This window comes from Nyctereutes procyonoides, unplaced genomic scaffold (assembly GCF_905146905.1).
Source record: "Nyctereutes procyonoides isolate TBG_1078 unplaced genomic scaffold, NYPRO_anot_genome, whole genome shotgun sequence".
Classification (NCBI taxonomy): Eukaryota; Metazoa; Chordata; class Mammalia; order Carnivora; family Canidae; genus Nyctereutes; species Nyctereutes procyonoides.
The window spans coordinates 36970014-36988076 of NW_026575140.1; the positions used below are offsets into that span (position 1 = coordinate 36970014).

Here is an 18063-nt window from a genome sequence, read left to right on the forward strand (position 1 = left end):
AACAGAATAGAGCCCAGAAATAAACCCACACATACATGGACGATTAATTTATGAAAGAGGAGGCAAGAATATTCAATGGAGAAAGAAAAGTCTCTTCAATAAACAGTGTTGGGAAAGCTGGACAGTTATATGCAAAAGAATGAAACTGGACCACTATTTTATACTATACACAAAAATCAACTCAAATAGTTAAAGGCTTGAATGTAAGACCTGAACCATAAGACTCCTAGAAAAAAACATAGGCAGCAAGCAACTGGTCTTGGCAATTTTTTGGATCTGATTCCAAAGGCAAGGGAAACAAATGCAAAAATGAACAATTGGGATGAGGCCAAACTAAAAAGCTTTGGCTCAGTGAAAGAAAACCTTGACAATATGAAAAGACAATATACTGACTGGGGAAGAAATTTGCAAATGATATATCTGGATAAGGAGTTAATACCCAAAATATATAAAGAACTCATACAACTTAAGAACGAGAAAATAAACAATCCAATTAAAAGTGGGCAGAAAGGGACACCTGGGTGGCTCAGTGGTTGAGCATCTGCCTTTGGCTCAGGGCGTGATCCCGGGGTGCCAGGATCGAGTCCCACATTAGGTTTGCCACAGGGAGCCTACTTCTCCCTCTGCCTATGTCTCTGCCTCTGTGCGTGTGTCTGTCTTAAATAAATAAATAAAATCTTAAGAAAAATTAGTGGGCAGAAAAAAAATGAAGACATTTTTCCAGAGAAGACATAGAGATGACGAACAGGCACAAGAAAAGATTCTCAACATCACTAATTATTAGGGAAATGCAAACCAAACCCTAATGAGATATCACCTTATAGCTGTCAGAAGGGCTATTATCAAAAAGACATCAGGGTCCCTATGTCTTTTTAAATTAGTATTTTCATTTTCTTTGTGTAGATACAGTGTTGTGGAATTGCTGGCTCACGTGGTAACTATTTTTAATTTTTTGAATAACCTCCACACTGTTTTTGCATATTTACCTATTTTTTTGGTGAGAACAATTAAGTTCTATTCTCTTAGCAAATTTTAATTATATAATACAGTCATCAGGTTATATATCAGAACTTATCCATCTTATAACTGAAAGTTTTTACCCTTTCAACAACTCCCTATTTTTCCCACCCTCAGCCCTTATAATCACTTTTCTGATCTCTGTTTCTATGAAGTTGATTTTTTTTGTTTCATTATGCAGCATTTGTCTATGTCTGCCTTATTTCACTTACCATAATTCCTTCCAGGTTCATCTATGTTGTCACAAATGACAGGATCTCCTTTTTAAAGGCTGAATAATATTCCATTGTTTATCTGTACCACATTTTCTTTATTCATTGATCTGTTTTACTTACACAGTTTCCATACTTAGGCTAATATGCATAATGCTGCTGTGAAAATGTTAGTATAGATATCTTTTCTAGATAATGATTTCATTTCCTTTTGACATAGTCACAAAAGTCAGATTGCTGGGTCATATACGTAGTTCTATTTTTAACTGAGGCGTCTCCATTCTGTTTTCCATAGTGGCTGTACAAGTTTACATTCACACACAGCACACAGCACACAGGATTCCCTTCTTTTTAAAAAAAAGATTTTTAAAATATATTTATTCATGAGAGACAGACAGAGAGAGGCAGAGACACATGCAGAGGGGGAAGCAGGCTCCATGCAGGGAGCCCGACTCAGGACTTGACTCGGGGTCTCCAGGATCACACCCTGGGCCAAAGGTGGAGCTAAACTGCTGAACCACCCAGGCTGCCCTTTTAAAAAGATTTTATTTATTTGTGAGAGAGGGGAAGAGAGAGAGAGAGAGAGAGAGAGCCCATGCACGATAGCAGGGGAGTGATATGCGGAGGGAGGAGAGGTAGAGGGAGAAGCAGATGCCTCACTGAGCAATGGGGAATGCAGGGCTCAATCCCAGGACCCCAAGATCATGAACTGAGCTGAAGGGAGATGCTTAACCAACTGAGCCACCCAGGTGTCCTACACAGGGTTCCCTTAATTCCACATCCTCATTAGTATTTGTGATCACTTATCTTTTTGATAATAGATATCCAAACAGTTGTGAGGTGATATCTCACTGTGGTTTTGATTTGCATTTCCCTGATTAGTGATGTCCAGCATCTTTTTTATATCTGCTGGCTGTTTGTGTATCTTATTACTTAATCTTCCAAATATTTGTGCAAGAAGAGAGGTTTTCTTACTTCTACAGATAAGGAACTGAGGCTAAAAGCTCTATCACAAGTAAGTGAAAAATACACGAGTTACTCTGAATTATACTTCAGACTTATTTCCCTTTTATCCAATTTCCTTTGTCCAGACTCACAACCTGGGAATAATTATGACTTCTTACTCTCTTCTCATATGTCTCATTAGTCACCTCCCTAGTATGTGCACTCTGGGCCTTCCTCTCCATTCCCACAACTATTGCTTACCAGGTTATGCTATGTTTTCTCTGCCGGTTCCCTCCATCCATGTTGATGTGTTACATGAGAAAAGCATCAGAAGTTAGTGGATATTCCATAAATACCTTTGGGACAAAGATGGTAGTGGTCTGCTCTGGACTCCTGTTTTGTGGCTAATGTAGATAGGTCCTGACACATCTGTTTCAGCTTCTGTGTCTTTTGTCTCTCAAATCATAATAGGAAATAGAGTTTCCTATCCAAATCTAAGAACCTAAGTAAATCTGATTGGATACCTTTACCAGGGAAGCTGTAATGGAAACTATATGCTTGGAATAGAAAGTAAATGAATGGCCCTAAAGGTTCTCTAAAGGTTCATGACTATATGGATTTTGGCCATATGGAAAGGACTCTGCAAAGACATTATAGAAAATGACTTCTATTGCTGCTTTGCTTGTGAAGGAAACCAACACCACTGTCTGGCCCCATAAAAGCCAGCAGGCAGTGTGATAGTAAAAATGTTTTTTCCAATTGAGATATCTTTGCTTTCCATGTAGGCACTGCCATCTAAAAGCTAATACTTTATGTCTCTGAGTCTATTTTCCCATCACTAATATATGGACAATAAACCACTTCTAAAGGCTGTTAGAAGAATTACCCAAGATAATATTTTTATTAATCATTTTTTAAAAGATTTTACTTATTTATTCATGAGAGATGCAGGGAGAGAGAGAGAGAGAGAGAGAGAGAGAGAGAGAGAGAGAGAGAGAGATGAAGGCTCCATGCAGGGAGCCTGATGTGGGACTAGATTCTGGGACTCTGGGATCATGCCCTGAGCCAAAGGCAGATGCTCAAAGGCTGAGCCACCCAGGCGTCCCAAGATAATATTTTTTAAAAGCGTTGTGATAAGTAAAACACTGTCCAACCAGCAGTTACTATTATGGATTACGGTTGTACATGGGGTCAGTAGGTTGTAAGGGCAAGTGATCAAGGACTATAGAAGGAAAACATATGCTAGTGACATGGTAACAAGGAACCTAAACTTGGGAGTCAGACATGTCTACACATCTGGGTGTATATCTTGGTTCTACCAGTCAGTAGTGCATGACTTTGTGATCAAGGGTACTTAATTTCCCTAAACCTCAGCCTTTCAAGGCCCATATTGGAATGATAACCAAGGTTTGTGTGTTTGAGAATAATTCCAACTACATCTTTGGTGGTAAGTGGTCAGATATTGTCCCCCTTGATTCAGGCTAATCGTAGTGTAGCACAGTGGTTGAACACATGGGTTCTCTCACTTACCAGCTGTATGATCATGAGCAGCTTATTTAATCATTTTAAGTCTCAATTTCTTAGCTTGGTAAGCTGGAAGTATTAATGGCATTCATCTCGCAGAGAAGTTATGAGGAATGAGTGAACATATCCACAGAAAATATCTAACAAGCACCCAATAAATATTAATTGCTGAAAAAGGTTCTGAGTCAGAGTGCTTGAATTCAAATCTCACCTCCACCATTTATTAGCCAAGTGACCTTCAGGCATATTAGTTATCCTCCTCATGCCTCAGTTTTCTGTTCTTCTAGATGAGGCAATGATAGTACATACTTCACAGGATTCTTGTGAATATGAAATGAAACTATGTGAGCACATGGCCCAGGGCCTGGCATATAGTAAGAGTTAAAAAAAAAATGTGACCTGTTGCTGCTATACTATGATGGGTTTTTTACTATTACCACATGCTTTATTTTATTCCCAGCTTTTCAGTTAACTCTATAATGTTAACTGCCCTCTCATCTGCAAAGTAAGGATAACAAGATAACCTATCTCGTCGTTCTCTGCAATTGGTCAGCTCTGAAACACTGTTCAAATGGAAAGGAAATCATTATCACTGTGTCCAGCCTGCAGTGGCCAGTGCTTTTGCTGTAGACTTAGAGCCTCAGCAATCATGCCTTCTCCCTCACCTGCCTATTTTTTTGATCAAGGTCATTCATTTCTGTCCCTGGAACTTCATCCAGTTTTGGAGGGACTGCTTCTCCCATTCATCAAGGTCACTTTGAATTCTCATCACTATCTTTCAAAGTGTTAACAACTCTGCCCAAATCAGGGCCTGTGTTCCATCATTCCTCCCCTTGATGGATGCCAGATAAGTGACCCTGGGAAAGACCCTTCCAGCAAGAGCACAGTACATTCTCTCCGTCATTGATCATCACCTTCCAGCGAGGGTCCCTGGACCAGCTGGTCTACCACCTAACTTACAGTGTAGAAAAAAACCACAGAAACAACTAAAACTCATTAAAGTTGATGTCAATTGTAATTCCACATTCCCTTCCTTCCTTCTCCTTCCCTTCCTTTACTTATTCATCCTTCAGCTTTTCACTCAACAAACATTTATTAACCACACAAACACAGTACACATTGTCTAGATACCAACATGGTTCCTCTCATCAAGGGTGCATAAAAGGTAATGGGATTTCTCTTTGTCATAATCATCTACTTATAGTCAGCAATGATATATCCTATGGACAATCAAATTGATTACTACCTAAAAAGAATTATTTTTTAAAATTCACTGCACTTAGAGCTAACTGAAATATTTGGTTTTAATAAATATACTTACACATAATAACTCCCAATATTGGTAAAGTATAATATAGTCACATCTAATATTCCAGATAATCTTCAGATTACTTTATGAGGAGGTGAATTAGTATTTTCCCCAATTTTATAGAGAGAAAGCTGAGGTACAAAGAGCCTAAGGAAATCACTCAACATGATTCAGTTAGTATTGAATCAACATCTTCCGGTATAGAGTTTGTATATTGCCCAAGTATTTATCCCTCCCAATATTTCCTCATATACTCTCTTATTTATTCTGATACCGTATATCAGAGGCTTAGCCTCTAGCAGAGGTGGCAAGATGGTCAACATTTACTGAGCATTTTACTATGTGGTGGACACTGAGTTAAACACTTTAAACATACTATCTCATTTAATCCTCAAGAAAGACCTGTGAAGAAGGTGCTATAATCCCCAATTTACAAATTAAGAACTGCAGCTCAGTGATGTTAAATAACTTGGCCCAAGGTCATGGTGCCATTAACTGGTGGAGCCAGGGATCAAACTCAGGAACCTGTGATATTAACTGACATTCTATAATGTCTCAGAGATGTTTTGCCTAGGATTTTTCAAACTGCAGGTCATAACCCATTAGTAGATTGTAAAAGAAAGTTAGTGGGGGGACGCCTGGGTGGCTCAGTGATTGAGCATCTGCCTTTGGCTCAGGTCATGATCCCAGAGCCCTGGGACCAAGTCCTACATCCAGCTCCCCACATGGAGCCTGCTTTTCTCTCTGCCTATGTCTCTGGCTCTCTCTCTCTCTCTCTCTCTCTCTCTCTCTCTCTCGTCTCTCATAAATAAATAAATAAAATCTTAAAAAAAAAGAAAGCTGGTGAGTCATTATCAGCATTTAACAAAACAAAATAAAGGGAAATAGGATGGAAAATATCAGAGTGCATTAAAGTATGATGAAATATTAAAACTTATTTTATCTGGATGTATGTGGGCTGAATCATGGAGTAAAGTGTATTGCTTAGTTTTCAGCATAGTAAAAAAATATTAAAAATACCATCTGGTGTGTTCCATCGACTATACATGCATATCTCATTACTTTAAATAGAGAAAAACATCAGTGGCCATAATGAAAGCATTGGGAGATATATCAGTTGGGGTTCTAACTAACTGGTTTCAGAGAACCAATAAGATATAAAGATTTATTATAAGGAACTGATTCACCCAATTATGGAGTCTGACAAGTCCCCAGATCTGCAGTTGGCAGGCTTGCGACCCAGGAGGGGCTGATGTTTCAGTGTGGGTCAAAGGCAGGAAGAAAGCTGAAGTCCCAGCTTGAAGGCAGGCAGACAGCAAGAGTCCTTTCTTACTCAGGAGAAGATCAGCATTTTTGTTCTATTTGGGATGTCTACTGATTGGATGAGGCCCACCCACATTACAGAGAACAATCTGCTTTACTCTATTTTTTTAATAATAAATTTATTTTTTATTGGTGTTCAATTTGCCAACATACAGAATAACACCCAGTGCTCATCCTGTCAAGTGCCTCCCCCAGTGCCCATCACCCATTCACCCCCACCCCCCGCCCTCCTCCCCTTCCACCACCTCTAGTTCGTTTCCCAGAGTTATGAGTCTTTATGTTCTGTCTCCCTTTCTGATATTTCCTACCCATTTCTTCTCCCTTCCCTTCTATTCCCTTTCACTATTATTTATATTCCCCAAATGAATGAGAACATATAATGTTTGTCCTTCTCCGATTGACTTACTTCACTCAGTATAATACCCTACAGTTCCATCCACATCGAAGCAAATGGTGGGTATTTGTCATTTCTAATGGCTGAGTAATATTCCATTGTATACATAAACCACATCTTCTTTATTCATTCATCTTTCGATGGACACTGAGGCTCGGTGTCCATCGAAAGATGAATGCTTTACTCTATTGATTTAAATGATCATCTCATCCAAAAATACTTTCCCAGAAACATCCAGAATAATGTTTGACCAAATATCTGGACACAGCTATGGCCCAGTCAAATTGGCCCATAAAATTAACAATCACAGGAAGGCAGACAAGGTAAAAAGCTGGAGGGAGGTGAAGTAATCACTGCTAAGAAAGGCTGGAAAGTCTCATCCAATGAAATAGTTTATCCAAATGGCAATGAAAGATGGAATGTTCCCTGGCTTCTAACTGAGTCTGTGGCAGGCAGCACTGAGTGCCTCCAAGAATATCCTCTCACTCAAGCCTCTCAGCAATGCTTTGAGCTGTTTTATGGCTGTTCCCATTTTACAAACAGGAAAAGGTAGAATGCCATGTCCAAGGTGAAACCGCTGGCTAGGAGCAGGGTGAGGTCTGACACAAGGATTCTTATTCCCAGCTCCATGCTTCTTGGAGTCTATCTGGATATTTTATTTCATTTACCTTTGTATTTTTATTTTTTCACTTTTCTTCCTTTAAAAAAAAAACATCAAACAGCTTGCAATAGCTTTGAAAGTGGTTAAATCAGGTTTAAAAAATAACTAATGGAGTATTATGCTCAATACTCTTTCCTAAATGCAGTTTGGGGTCAGTTTGGCTGGCTGATTAGGAACTGTTATTGGGAGAATTGTTAAGCCTTAAATCGCCCAGCTTGTGATTGTCTGTTCTGAAGCTTAGGTTCAGTGACAGAGCCGGGAAAAAGGATGGTGTGCTGGCAATCGCAGCACTCAAAGAAGTGGACCTCAGAGCCTTGACAGACAGAAAAAGTGTCTAGGCCAGTAATGGCAGCTGGTTTCAATAGCAAATGCCAGCGGATTATGACACAGGACGGGCTGAGCCTGACAGTGCTGTGATCAATTAGTGATGTCTGTCAGAAACAGTAGAATGGGGGAATGAGGGCCCCTGGGCTGTGCATTTTTTATTCCATTTAGAGAATGAGACAAAGGCAGCCCAAATAACTAAGCTGTATGTGGGGAGTGACTGGGGTGGGATGAACGTGTTATTTAAGTCCCTCAAATTCTCATATTTTCCATCACATTTATAGATTATTGTTGTTGTTTGCTTATAATTCCCTTTCAGGAAGGTACTGAGTAGAAAACAACATTTTTTTTCCTTGTTACCCAAATTAAGAGGCAGCAAACAATTAATCTCTGGGGAGAATCCTTCTAATCTAATCTGCATCCACCCACCCATCCCTCCATTTATCCTCCCAACCACTCAACCAGTCAATGAGAACCCATGATTTCCAGGGACAAAGAGATGAAACACACAGCTCCACGCCCTGGAGAAATATGCAGTTAGTTGGGCACCAGGAATTATACAATGTGAAAATGCTCAAATAGAAATAAACCCACCCCTTCTGCCCCTCCCCTTTTCTAGACTGCAAAGACATCCAAACCTTCCAAAAATTAGGAGTAGGAGCTTGCCTGACGGAGAAGGGAGCTAGGGCTTTTTAGGTGAAGGGAGTCTCATGAGAGTGGGTGAGTGGTAGGAGACCAGAGTCGAGGTTCACCCAAAGGCCACACTGTTGTGGAGGGCTTGCCCCTGAGGCCAGTGCATTAAGGAGAGCAATCCTGCGGCTGAGTTATGGCAGGAAGAGTGATGGCATTAGTAGGTGGAAATGCAGTCAGTGTTGGCCTCCAGGGAGCCACAGAGAGGATGACAAGTTGCAGAATGGTAAGCTGCTGGAGCCATGCAAAGGTGACCATTGAGCACAGGAGGGTTCCTGCCCCTGGAGATGGCCAGTGTTCAAGGGAGCATGCTCTGGCCCCATTCAGCCCTAGCTATGGGCTATGCTGTACTGAGCTATTTGCTGGTCCCTCAACTTAATCATACCTCATTTCCCCCTGGGGCTTTATAAGAAGAAACACGCTGTTTCTTCTACCTGGATTTCTGTTTCCCTAACCATACCCTTTCTTCTTCACCTGGCTACTGCTTATCCATTCTTAACCTATGCTTAGATAGGACCCTTCCAGTCTCCATGGCCTGGGAGACTTCCTAGGTGCTTCAGGGGACTTGGGATTTAGTTCGATCTATCACACTTTACTGTCTACTTCCATCATGCATCTTGTTGATGATGTGTCCCCAGAGGCTTGCCCATAGGCTGAGGCTGGTCTATAGCAAAGGCTCAGTGTCTTTCTAGCAAGAGAGGTTCAGAATCCAAGCCCATCTATGCTCGGCCTCCTCTGGAACTTTCCTACACTCTGTAGTGTCAGGGTAGAGTCCTAAAAAGTTTGGGCTGGATTGGATAGGGCAGAGGGTAGGGTGGCAGGAATCTGAATGTGAAGGGTCTTATATTTATGGCTCAACAGTCTGGGCTGGCCCAGAGGGTCTTTTGCTGTGCCTGCTAACCAACCAGTCACCCTGAACAGACAGGCACTAGATTCTAACAGGCTCCAGGCTTTATCCCCAGTTACCATGACAACCAGGCTTCAAGGTGATGGATGGTATTGATTGACTGACAGACTCCTGGTGTCTTGGCTTTGTCCCCATCCCCCCTAAGTCATTTGCATACACTTGGAACTGAGACACTCTCAGCACCATACTCCTGATCTTGTCCTAATTTTGCATTTCTACCTCTGTCACTGAAACAGCCCCAGCCTTAAAGGGGAAAAAGGCATGATGTTGTCAAAATTACCCCCAGTGCCACCCTTAGCTCTCTCTCCTGTAGGTAACATAATATGGCATGGACAAAATGGGCTTTGGACACAGACCTTGGTTCAATCCTAGTTCTACTATTTACTTACTGTATAATTTTAGGCAAGTGACTCAAACTATCTAAGCTTCTGTTTACTTGGCTTAAAAATGAGAATGATTGCACCTGCTGTGGAGAAATGTGTGAATATGAAATGAGATGACCTATGGGAAAGTTTTGCCTAGCATATAATAGGTCCTTATCAAATATGGCTTTTCTCTTAATCTTCACTCATTCGTGGCCTAACAATATATACTGCAGAATGTGGATTAAGAAAACCTGTTTTGACAAACTCCTCAGTCTCCACCCTTCTCTGATTTTCCAAGTTCAGTAGCAGGGACAACCAGCCCAGTCTTTGTACGCTGTAGCATTCACAGCAATAGTAATAATAGTAATATTTGACTGTTATTGCTGGGTCTGAGCCAGGCATCATCCCGAGCATTGCACACAGTACAGCTCGAATCACTTTAGCACCACAGACAGCCCTACAAGGCAGACACCAGGAGAGCCCCCACCTTACAGATGAGAATACTGTGGCACACAGAGGTTAAATAATTTGCCCAGACAGTAGGTGTGCAAAGGTGAATTATAGTTCAAGCAGTCTCCATTCTAGAAGGACTGAAAATCTCTGCTATACTGACTCTTATCATGGCCACATCAGCCCCCTCAGCTATACTGCCTCTTGTGTGTGTGTGTGTGTGTGTGTGTGTGTGTGTGTGTGTGTGTATATATATATATATATATATATATATATATATATACCTCCAAAATTATCTAGAAGAACCAGAGTCCCTGAAGATACTTGTTATCAGTCAGGAGGGACATCTGAGATTGCAGTCCCAATGCTGCTTGTTGGGAGCATGGATTCCTTTCACTGAGCCACTTTGTAGAATGAGGTGATCATGGAACCGGGGACTTGGTAAGGCTACTGCTACTTGTGCCACATGAGGAACATTTCTCTGCACTGTTAACACTGAGGTGATGAAACGAAGCATGCACTGCATTTTGGGCAAGCAACCACAATTTGGGGCAAGCAACTTAATAGTAGCTAAGATTTGTCGAACACTTAATTGTGTCAGATGCTGGTTTTAGAGACTCGTGTGTGGAAACTATCTCTGCCTTTTTACCAATGGGGAAAATAAGGTCCAAAGAGGTTCAGGTAACTTCCACAAATAGTGAATGTGAATGTAAAACTCTGACTCGAGAGTTCACATTCTTGACCACAATTACTGCTTTTCTTAGCAAAATGGATAAATCCTCCTGGCTCCCTAAGATTGTTGTGAGCCTCCAATGAGATAATGAAGATGAAGGTTTATAAAATATCATCTCTTAATCCATTGTGAGATATTACAAAGATGTGATTTGCATCATCAACCAAAAGGAGATCTGAGACTATCAAAAACATTTAGAGGTATTGTCTAGATTGGTTGGAATCAGCCCATCCCTGAGCACTCCTGGGGTCTTGTCACATGCTAGGCTCTGTGCCAAGACCTGTAAACCCAAGAGATGATTTTATAAGTTTGCAGTATAATTGGAAGAATAGACCAAGAAACCAGCAATTGCCGAATTGGAAGAATAGACCAAGAAACTAACAATAGGGTATGCTGGAGGGAAGCACAGAGATACCATGAGGGACACAGAGTTGGGCCCTTGGGAGAGAAGAAAGACTTTCTAGAGCTGACTGGGAGAGGAAACAGCATCTGAAAGGCACAGAGGTACTTATACTATTATTCCTAGGTGGTTGGGAAGGAGCATGAATCTCAATGCATAAACAGTAGCCTACACTTCTGAGCTAAATAATCATCTTTTCCAATATCATGGCATGAAATAGATTCTATGAATCTTCCCTGTCCTTCTGAGCCTGTCTTTGGGGGCAACCAATGTAGCAAAGCCAACATAGCAGATAGATCACAGCAACCTGAATGGCATTTGTTTGTTGCAAAGAGATAAATAGTGTATTACACCTGCTGTTTTCCACCTGATGCTTTTCTTTTTTTTTTAATAAATTAATTTTTATTGGTGTTCAATTTACCAACATACAGAATAACACCCAGTGCTCATCCCGTCAAGTGTCCCCCTCAGTGTCCGTCACCCATTCACCCCCACCCCCCGCCCTCCAACCCCTCCACCACCCCTAGTTCGTTTCCCAGAGTTAGGAGTCTTTATGTTCTGTCTCCCTTTCTGATATTTCCCACACATTTCTTCTCCCTTCCCTTATATTCCCCTTCACTATTATTCATATTCCCCAAATGAGTGAGAACATACACTGTTTGTCTTTCTCCGATTGACTTACTTCACTCAGCATAATACCCTCCAGTTCCATCCACGTTGAAGCAAATGGTGGGTATTCATCGTTTCTAATGGCTGAGTAATATTCCATTGTATACATAAACCACATCTTCTTTATCCATTCATCTTTCGATGGACACCGAGGCTCCTTCCACAGTTTGGCTATTGTGGACATGGCTGCTAGAAACATCGGGGTGCAGGTGCCCCGGCGTTTCATTGCATCTGAATCTTCGGGGTAAATCCCTAACAGTGCAATTGCTGGGTCATAGGGCAGGTCTATTTTTAACTCTTTGAGGAACCTCCACACAGTTTTCCAGAGTGGCTGCACCAGTTCACATTCCCACCAACAGTGAAGAGGGTTCCCTTTTCTCCGCATCCTCTCCAACATTTGTTGTTTCCTGCCTTGTTAATTTTCCCCATTCTCACTGGTGTGAGGTGGTATCTCATTGTGGTTTTGATTTGTATTTCCCTGATGGCAAGTGATGCGGAGCATTTTCTCATGTGCATGTTGGCCATGTCTATGTCTTCCTCTGTGAGATTTCTCTTCATGTCCTTTGCCCATTTCATGATTGGATTGTTTGTTTCTTTGCTGTTGAGTTTAATAAGTTCTTTATAGATTTTGGAAACTAGCCCTTTATCTGATGCTTTTCATCTGAGAAGTGACAGACTTGCTGCGCTCTGGCACCTTGGAAGTCAAGTTGCCTGGTTCTGCCTCCCCGCCACATTGATGCAGCCTCTCCAAAGAGGCAGGAGAACAGCTCTAACACCTGTACCACAGACAAGACCAGGTGGGAAAGAAGCAGTAGACATGGTGGCCAGAGACATGTCTTCTGGGCTCCTGGTCTGCCAGCTGGGCATCACAACAGCTCTCCTCAGGTCCAGACTAGAGTGGGAAGGAGCCCAGGGGGTCCCAGTACTTCTTACACTGATTGGCATCTCTCTTTTCTATTCTTGAGTTTAGGTCGGGTTGGCTTTTCCGAGCAGAATCTTGCTGCTAGGGATGCAAGGCCTCCACATGGCATCCCTCTGCTCTCAATGTCTCTGCTTTGTCTGGCTAATTTCTACTCATCCTTTCAGACTTGCCTCTATATCCTTTGACCCCCAAGGAAGAGTCCCCTCTGCTGGCCTCATTCACAGCTCTCATCACACTGAGTAGTAATCATGCCCTTCCGGTTCTTCACACTTGCCTGTGAACTCACTGAGAGCAAAGTTTCAGAATCTCATGGCTTTAGAAGCAACCTTAAAAGACCACTGGTCAATTCTTCAAACCCTTCTACTGTGCTCCATACAGGCAAATAGCCTCAGCTTGGTACCCTCTCAGTATGGGGAGCTCACTGCCTTATGAGACAACTCAAATTTCCTTGGCCTGTGGCCATCTTGATGATTTACCTTATGTTGAGCTTAAATCTATTTTCCTGTAGCTTTTGCCCTTTTGCTCCTAGTTCTTGCCCGTGCAGCCACACAAATAAGCCTAATTCCTCTTCCTCAAGACAACCCTCTGGAGAGAGCTGAATCTAGTTCTACTGATCTCTCTTAAAGAGAGATCTTTCCTCTGTTGTTCAGGTGAACATCCCCCATCCCCTCAAACATTTCCAAAGCATGCGGTTTTGAATTTCTTCACCCTCTCCCAACTCCTGCCAACCATGATTCTTACACCTGATAGTTGGACTATCTTATATACTTCATATAAGTGAAATCATGCATGTTTGTCCTTCTGTGATTATTTCATTTACAATAATGTCCTAAGGTTCACCTATGTTGTTGCATATGGCAGGATTTCCTTCTCTTTTAAGGCTGAATAGTGTTGAGTGAATGTCTTATTTTCTTATTTCCTTTTTAAAATGTAGACTACAGAACTTTGTGCCAGGCTCTAGGTTTCTCTCAGCTACACAAAGAGAGTGAGATTATCCCCTCCTTTACTTTATTGATTATAATTTCCTCCTGGTTTTTCACCTGGCTTCATTGTCTTCCGGAGCTGGAAGTTGTCCAAAACCCTACAGCCTTTTCTCTTGCTCTCCTAAGCTGTGCCCATTCCCTATTATGCTTGTACATGGTATTTTCTCCCCAGGGAAGGATGTTACAGCTTTCCCAACTGAGCCTCATTTTGCCATGCTTGGTCTGTTTTTTCTTCCAAACCTTTTGAGGGCTTTTTGAATCCTGATTCTTTATCTGAATGATCCTTGGCTTTTCCTAGTTACTTCTTCTGGGTAGATGTGATGAGCCTGGCTGCTAAGTCCATATCCAAGGCATTGACAAAGACATTGACTGAGACAGGGCGGAGGCCAGTGCTCTGTGATGAGCCACCAGAGCTTGCTGTAGAACCATGGTATCCAATATCTGGCCCCAGATGTGCTGACTAGGAATCATCTGGGTTATCTGTTTAAATACAGATTGCTGATTACACAGAAATACAGAATTAGAACTGATATAGGTGGGACATGGGAACCTGTATTTTTAATAAGCACTCCAGACAATCTCACTGTGTAGCCATGTTTGGGAAACGTCAAACTCTCAAAACAAATGCCAGTATGATACGGGTCCAAAGCTGACATCTAAGGAATCCAGCCTGATGGGATGGGGTAGAGCCATGGTGGATCACTGTTTGGTTCTATAAATACAGTTGACCTTTGAACAACATGGATTTGAACTGTGTAGATCCACTTATACATGGATTTTTTTTTCAATAAATACAGTACTGTAAATGTATTTTCCTTATGATTTTCATAAGTTTCTTTTCTCTAGCTTACTTTAACAATATAGCATATAATACATATAAAACACAAAATATGTTTTTATCAACCATTTATGTTAACTGTAGGCCTCCCATCAAGAGTAGCTACATTTTGGGGGAGTCAAAAGTTATATTTGGATTTTCTTTTTTTTTTTTAAGATCTCATTTATTTATTCTTGAGAGAGACACACACATAGAGAGGCAGAGACACAGGCAGAGGGAAAGGCAGGCTCCATGCAGGGAGCCTGATGTGGGATTCGATCCTGGGACTCCAGGATCACGCCCTGGGCTGAAGGCAGGCGCTAAACCGCTGAGCCACCCAGGGATCCCCAGGGATCCCCTATACTTCGATTTTCAACTGAGTGGAGGGTCCGCACCCCTAACTCCCATGTTTTTCAAACTTCAGCTGTGTAGTCAGTCCACTCATGCCCCACACCCATCTGGGCAAGTGCACACAATTGCTCCAGACATTTCTCTGCTCTCTCTCTCCTCTTCCTCTTCTGCTCTTTACTTGCTGAAAGCAAGAAGTCTCTGGTTCTGTGTCTTGGCTTCTGATACCAGTTTCAAGTCCTGGATTTGGGCACTACGTAAGACCTTCTCTACCCCCTACCTCCTCCCCCTTTACCCTCTAGGCCCCTCCCCAGCCTCCTGGTCTTGCTTTCCCATGGGCCCTCTGTAGACAGCTCTGATTTGGCCTCCCCTACAGCTTCTGGTGAGTGACTCCACTTTCTCACCCTTGTATATTGAAACAGGCAACTCTAGGGATACACCTTAGCTTTTGTTTAGTATGTTGTCCCAAACCTGCTAGCTTCTCAAGGACAAGACCTTATTCAGATTTACATCATATTCCTATTTAATTCACAGTGTCTACACTGCCTAACACACATCGTGATAGGGATGGTACACAAATTTTACAAAATTTTTCTCTCTGATAGCAGAATTCTCTAGTCTGATGTGATAACTGCAATTAATGGAAATACCACAGGCTTCTAAGTGAAACAGACTTGAATTTGAATCTCAGCTCCACCATCTCTTACCTATATGATCTTAGTTAGGCAAAGATAATTCACCTCTATGAACCGAGAACATCTCAATTAAAAATAAGGAGTGTGGGCTAGGTGTCCAAGGATGCTTGAAGTTTTCACATCCTATGATTCTTAAATCACAGACCTTCCCTTGCTGGCTGAAACCCTACCTTGGTGTCCTTGCAAGGCAAATCTTTGCAGTTGAACAGTGCTGCTCAAATTGAACTGGAACTGGAATCCCCCCCCCACTCCACTCCCCCCGCACATGGCAGGCTGTGCAGACCCGGTGTGAGCATAAGGGCTCTGTGGGTGCTCTCCAGCACCACCTCCTCCCACCCTGTAATCAGCCTACCCTGTCACTGGAAGCAGGCAGCCCTCCACTGTCATTCTCCTTGTAATCACTCTGGCTTCTGCCTGTGAATTCCTTTTCCCCACTCTTGTTTATCACTGGTGAAGCATTTTTTAATCAAAACAATTAAATATGCTCAATCTTCCTCAATTAGTAATGCATTAACAATTAAAAGTACTCAAATAGAAGTGGCAGGAGAAGCCCTGTGCTTGATGCTGAGTGCTGGTGCTCATACCTTGCAGCATCCCCTTCCAGGCGCTTCCAGCCCTGGAGTGATTCAGAAGAGTGTACAGAGGCATGGGGTTGGAGTTGTGTGTGGCTCAGGGGAGTCTAGAGAGGGACAAAGCCAGCCCCTGTCTCTGCAAACAGGAAACAAGCCCAGTGTGACCACCAGCCTTTTCTCAGCTCATACAGGGTGCTTGTGACTGAGATTTGTTTAGTTTTACTTTTGAAAAATACAACATTTGTACCCGGTTCAAGTATACAACATGAAGATCTGATATACATATACAAAGGGAAATGATTACTGCAGTGCAGCTAATTAACGTATCTTCTCACATAGTTTCCTTTGCCTGTGTGTATGTGATGAGAGCACCTGGAACCTCTCTCTTTACAAATTTTCAGTGTTCTATCCAATACGATGAACTGTCGCCATCAGGCAACACATTAGATGTTCATACTTATTCATCCTACATAAGTGCAACTTTGTTTCCTTTGACCAGCATCTCCCTGCTTACCCCACCTCTGCACCCCTGGCAACCACCTTTCTACTCTTTGCTTCCATATATTTATTTGGTTTTTTTAGAGTCTACCTATAAATGAGATCATGTCATTTTTTTTTGTTTAGTGTCTGGCTTACTTCATGTAGTATGACATCCTCCCAGTTCATCCATGAACCTGGTTGTGGCACATTATATTATATAGATATAGCTGTAGATACATAGATAAAGATATTATATATATATATATATATATATATTATATATTATATATATACATATATATACACACACACACAGACACCACGATTTCTTCATCCATTTATTTAAGTGACTGGAATTTGAATTCAGGATTCCTGACTCCTGAGATTCTTTCTGTCAGAAGCCCATACCACAGGACTCATGGTGTATATGTATTTGCTCACTTTTTTCATTAATCAATTACTTATTCTCAAAATAGTTAGGGAGCATCTCCTTCACAGCAGACACTGTCTGCCATGTTGACAAGAGAGCGGTGAATAAGGCACAAATATTTGACCTCACAGAGTTTGTAGTTTGATGGGGATGCAGGCAAATAAACTTGCTTCTTCAATACTCCCTTGAAAAGATTAGATCTAATCCTTAGCTCAATTGAATAACTGACCTAAATTATTTTTTCCTTGTGGTTGCCATAACAATGCAGGGATTGGTAATAATTATTGTATAGTTGTAGTTAAAAGTAATGATAGTTCAAAAATGCAAACTCCAGTTCAGAACCTTCAGAAAACCTGAGCCACAGATAAAGCTGGACTCTGGTCAGGACCTTGCTCTAGTCCATTTTTCTAGCCTTACTTGCCAGCCCAACGAAGGGCTGGACACCCAGCTTTGTTTGTGTACAGAGTGAGGGATTGGGATAAAATGATTTTACAGCTTTGAGGATGATGTTCCTCATCTACAAGATTCAGGTTCCTCCGTGGGTCCCCAGATGTAGACAAGTATAGAGATAGCTAATGTGGGACTCAGTTATCATGGGGCCTGAAGTCAGGTTGACTCCCCATGGAGATCTATCCATCTTCTAACAGTACTCTGACCTCTCCAAGGTACTGAGAGGTCCTAAGCAAAAAATAAATAAATAAATAAATAAATAAATAAATAAATAAATAAATAAATAAATAATTGTGCAAATATGATCATTCATGCCTGACTGAAATACATTGATAGCTCTGAAAAAAGAAGGAAGCATTCTGATCCAAATAAATCTGCTTCATGGAGAACATGATATTTGAACTGGAGCGTGAGTAGACTTTGGAACGATGAGGGAGGGAGGA

The 18063-nt window shown here is 41.7% G+C and overlaps 1 protein-coding gene across 1 annotated transcript in view; it reads left to right on the forward strand.

Moving 5' to 3' along the window:
- C8A (complement C8 alpha chain) overlaps positions 1–18063 on the forward strand; it is a 65355-nt gene that overhangs the window by 36593 nt on the left and 10699 nt on the right. The window lies entirely within an intron of this gene.